The following is a 6000-nucleotide window of genomic DNA, read 5'->3' on the forward strand; positions in this document are numbered from 1 at the left end:
TTGAGCCGTTAAAGGACGACTTCACCACTTTTCAACATATCTTCATATAATAGGTCCTCACTAATGCTCATGATAAAATGATACCATTTTTTTCTACTTGGTCTGTGTCTCATAGGAGGGCTGTGGACAGTCCAGAAACCCGTCTACCAGTGACATCATCGTTAGGCAGGATTTTTTTTTCCAAAAAGATTTTTTTTTTTTAATTCCGATTTTTATTAAGGCGAGAACAATGGGATCTATTATTGCATTGCAACTTTCCAGGAATACAAAGCCTGCAGTTTCTATTAGCTTGGATTCCCCATCGATGATGTCACTGGTAGACGGGTTTCTGAACTGTCTACAGCCCTCCTCTGAGACACAGACTGATTAGAAAAATGTTTTACCATTTTATCATGAGCATTAGTGAATACCTATTATATGAAGATATGTTGAAAAGTGGTGAAGTCGTCCTTTAAAGGTCATAGGCTACCTGTATATTCCGTATTGTTCAATAAAAAGCTTTTTAATCCGATCGCCAGCCATTTTCTCCGAATTTTCTCCCATGCTTTCAACCATGCGGGACTACTGGTTGGGAGGTGTATTGCACGCTGATACATTACCAAAAAAAAAAAATAGAAAATGCGTATCAGATTAAAATATTGTTTTATTGAACAATACGGGAGATACGGGTACTTATCGCGGACCGGCTCAACTTGTAACATCCGTGGCTCGGGGTAAGCACTTTATATTTGAAATGTGAACGTTTATGTACATGTGAGAGTTGTAGGCCTAAATGTAAAAAAAAAAACAGGAACAATCGGTTCCATGACTGTCATGGTATGACAGTCATGTTTCAGGGCTAGAGTAAAGCCGTGATATAAAGTGCATGGGGCATGCAGTGGCCCACAGGCTAATGCTTTATAGATTATTAAAAGGATTTTAAAATCTATCGACTTAATGGGCAGCCAGTGAAGTGCGGCTAATACCGGTGTTATATGTGCTCTTATACGCTATGGGTAAGAATTCTGGCAGCCGCTGCCGCATTATGTAGTTTGTAGTCGATGAATAGATCAGTGATTCTCAACCATTTTAATTTCAAGGACCCCCAGTTTGACATGCATTAGGGCTACGGACCCCCATTTAATGGCATTTATATCTCTGGGACCCCAATTCATATGGTAAAACCAATGTTAATCTAACTCTGAGAGTGTACAAATGGAACCAAATGGACCCGTTAGGGTCCATTTGGTTCCATTTGTACACTCTCTGAGTTACAGACCCATAAGGGTCCATTTGGTTCCTGTCTATCATTTAGCTGGGGACCCCCTGGAACCCCCTCAAGTACCCCTGGGGGTCCCCGTACCCCACTTTGAAAAACCAATGGAATAGATGAACGAACAGGGTACAGAGCATGTAGTCAAGACGGGAAGAGACAAAAGCATGCATGATTTTGTCCGGGTCTTGAGAAGTAAGGATTTTGCGTAATGGTAGGCGGCTACGGTATTGTCACAGGCACAGCTGTTTGAATATAACTTAATAATTAAATCAAGTTTTCATAATCAATGTATAACTCAGTGATTGTCGTATTTTTTTTTACACATTATTACTGTAATTATTATTATTAGCCTATTATTATTTGTATTATTATTATTTGATTGATGTGTTTAAGATTAGTTGGATGAACTGTCATTAATCTGTGTCAGACGGTGGTGCGTTTATTGTAAGCAAACACATTAATTGAAACATGTAGTAATAATAACAATAATAATAATTATTATAATAATAATAATAATAATAATAATAATAATAATAATAATCATGATTGTGTTATTTTAGCGAGAACAGAATCGTGGAGGTCAACATTTCAGCCTGTGAATGCTTGTATCAAACAATGTTTTAATAAACAGTGGTTGTAGCTAGGCCTATATTTGTACTACAGCAACCTAACTTGTCATTAGCCATTAATTGTGTTGTTTTGACAGTTTTAGGTCCTTGGGCCTATGCCTGGCTCTGGTTTATGTTGTATTTGTTTAAAAATAGGCTAAAAATATGACCTATAATTATAAATGGGATAAAACGCTATAGTACTGCTTATTGATTATGCAGGCATGCAGCAATTAAACCATTATCAACTGTCATTTTAAAAAGAAGGCCTAATTATTTTGGGATGGTGGTATTAAAGCATATTTACATCTTCTTAAAACACGAAAAGCGCAAGGACATAACATTAGCTCTGATATCAGAGCACTTTGGTTTTTAATTCATAGAGCTCTGACATATAATAATAATAATAACTCAATTGTTATGTAACGCACAGAAAGCAACGTGTTTCCCTCATAATAATAATGATAATAATAATAATAATAATAATAATAATAATAATAATAATAATAATAATAATAATAATAATAGAATAATACACTGTATTATCCATTTGCACGAATGCATAATATGTAGGGAATATTGGAGGTCAGCTCAGCATTTTAAAATACAGACAAGACAGAAAGAACATTATACTTTATACAATACTCTTTAAAAAGACAGATCAAATAAATAAGCAGGCTACTTTATGTTCTAAACCAGTGCAATCAAGAGCAATTCATCTGTCATGATTCAGTTCATCTGTCATGATTGATGATTCAGTTCATCCTATTTCATGGAACACTCTACAACCCATGCTCTTAAATCTCCCTACCTCACCATCATTGTTTTAACGTGCTATTTTTTCTGTTAGGGTTTGATTTGGTTCTTATGTGTTTTATATCTGTATATGGCTTATTTTTTTTATTTTTTTTATCTCGACAGCATTGCAAATGAAGGTAAATCTCAATACATTTTTTCGAGAATAAATAAAGGTTTCAATCAATCAATCAATCAATCAATCAATCAATCTGTCATGATTCAATTGAAAGTTCGTATATGCGCAATATGTTGTGATGTAATATTGTCTACCGTCCTTAATGTATTCGGCCACTATTGCACAGCAGGACAAAATATATAATATTATCATAATAATAATTATCCATCAAATGATGGGACCATATTGAGTGGAACCGAAGAGGAGGAAGAGGACTGCGGCACCAGACTACCTCAGCGGCATCACGACTCCCTTGACAGGAAAAGGACGGGGGTCCTATCTATCCCCCACCCTAACCCCACCACGGTGCGTCGTGAGGCTGGAGGAGAGGAGTCCTCCCACGGCTCTGGCAGCACGACGCACCGCCTGTCTGTCTGTCTGTCTGTCTGTCTGTCTGTCTGTCTGTCTGTCTGTCTGTCTGGGAGGCCATGACCATGAGGAGGAAGGAGAGACTGAAGGAGGAGGAGGAGGAGGAGGAGTGGTGGAAGGTAACGTGCCTATATTTAGTTTAGCCTACTAAATATGCCTATATAGTTTATAGGCTACTTAAGTATATTATATATATATATATATATATATATATATATATATATATATATATATATATATATATATATATATATATATATATATATATATATATATATATATATATATATATATATATATATAACGCCTATACTTGAACGCAGGGCGAAGCAACGCGCTTTGAGCTTGTAAGTTGTAGATTTGCTACTTTTGCCATTTATTTATTTTTATTTGTATCCTGTAACAGTTTTGGACATATGAGCTTTCCACATGACTGGCCAACAGCAACGACATTTCATCTTTTGATAATTAGGCCTACCTGTAGACCTACTCCACTTAAAATCTGAGGCCAATAGCCTTTTCATTCCACTATACAACAACTAGGCCTACTAGGCTTTTCGAGCTCATCAGGCTATATGCAGATTTAGAGTTTTATAACACAACCAATCTGGGAACCCATCGTCAAATAAAAAGGAAAAACAGCGCTCTGAATCTGCTCTTGAGAGATTATGACACAACAGATAGCACTTAAGCAGCCCTATATATTTTGGCTATTTAAACATAGAATAGCCGATCTAAAACATATACATTCTGAAAAAGAAAAGAAAAGATAAATAGCCTACTTTAGCATATCCCCTTGATTTTGATGCTGACACTTATTATTACACAAGTAACATTTTTGAATAGGCCTATTAGGCCTTCTTCCTTTATCACCACTGCGATGAGAGAGATAGGGTAAGAGGAGGGGGTTCTATCAGCATCAGGCCAGACACCGGAAAGCACGACGCAGTCCCCGCGGTCCTTGGTGGTCCGCAGAGGGGCGTGTGTCCCCGGGGAGGCAGCGGACCACAAAGAACATCCATCAGGCTCTGATTGATGCCTCCGCGACGCCAGGAGGTGGAACAGGAGGATATAAATGAAAAGCCGGAGGAGGAGAGAGAGAGAGAGAGGGAGGGAGACACAAACCAAACCACATTAGTCCAAGCTGTAACAGAGACACAGAGAGAGAGAATCCTCCGCACTCCGGCCGCCGGGACCCCCGATTCGAGCCTACCCGCGGCACAGACACAAACCCCCGCCGGGACCCTCGCAGTGACAGAGGGATGGTGCGCTTCAGTCCTCCGCTCCCTGTCAACACAACCACCATGCTGGACCACCAGCTGCTGCAACAGCCTTTGGAATATAACTGCAACAGGTAAGAATTAATGCAACTTACAGGATTCTCAAACGTTTTCATGTCAAGGACCCCTAAATTGATATGCATTGGCCCGCGGACGGCGGACGATCTGAAAAGAGTTTGTGCCACAGAGACACCCCCAGAAGAGAAGATTTATGTAAAAAAAATCTTACAGACATTTTCAAAATGTCTTAAATATATTTAAAGGTTGGGATGCCGGTTCTATCAGGAGAGAGAACGGGAAAACAGGTGAAATTGTAAGTGATGACACAAAATAAGGGAGCAGAACTGGAACACTATAACATTGAAGCTGAGAAATGGATGCTCTATCTCCTGATTGGCTGAAAATTACAACCCACCTGAAAATGTCTGTTTATTAAAGAGATGGAGAGACATGGGGAGACCCCTCTATAGCAGTGATTACTATAAAAGCTTTCATGTTTTCACACTAAAAAAGTTTTGTTTTAACCAATTAATATCACTTACTACAGCACCTGAGGAGTTTGTAAAAGTTAACTTTTCTAAGCATGTTTTTATCAGCAGTAGCCAAATTGTACTTATCGCAAGTATTTATTTGGATTTGTCTCAAATGTAAACTCTATATTATATTTTATTTGTTGGTCTGCTGCAGTTTTTGTCTCTATATGATTGACAACCTTAATCATCCGTTTGAAATATTTCTTGACTTTTGAGTGAGTCCAATGGGCAACAACCCCAAATGATCTCAAATCATGTCTCATTTGTCTTTGTTAAATAAATAAAGATACATTATTAATCTTTATGTTATGTCTTGTGTGCAGTGGTTTTGAGGGAGTTTCGGAGCAGTATCCTATCGACCCCAACAACAACAGAATTAAACGAAGACCTGTGCCATATGAAGTGGACATCAATGACGATTATGATCATCATGGTAGGATGATTATGATTATTATTACTCTCCGCCAGGAGAGTATTGTTTTCACTTTCTAAATATATATGACACACCGATTGGTCAAGCCTCACGTGACACGTGACAATACGGTGAAATACTGTGATCTGATTGGCTAGTGACGCATAGTGGTCTATAAATACATGGCGTCATTTTGAAAGTGTCTGCGCCACTTTCAAAATGAGGTAAGACAGGAACCATCACGAAATGGCTGAAAAATGGTGGATACTGTAACAATTAGATAGGATACATAAGTGGACAGATAGGACACTTATATAGACAGGAGGGATATGACACTTACACAGATAGGACGGATAGGACACTTATACAGACAGGAGGGATAGGACACTTATACAGACAGGACGGATAGGACACTTATACAGACAGGACGGATAGAACACTTACACAGACAGGACGGATAGGACACTTACATAGACAGGACGGATAGGACACTTATACAGACAGGAGGGATAGAACACTTACACAGACAGGACGGATAGGACACTTACATAGACAGGACGGATAGGACAC

The sequence above is a fragment of the Gymnoscopelus microlampas genome, assembly GCF_963454915.1.
Source record: "Gymnoscopelus microlampas genome assembly, chromosome: 5".
In the NCBI taxonomy this organism is placed as follows: Eukaryota; Metazoa; Chordata; class Actinopteri; order Myctophiformes; family Myctophidae; genus Gymnoscopelus; species Gymnoscopelus microlampas.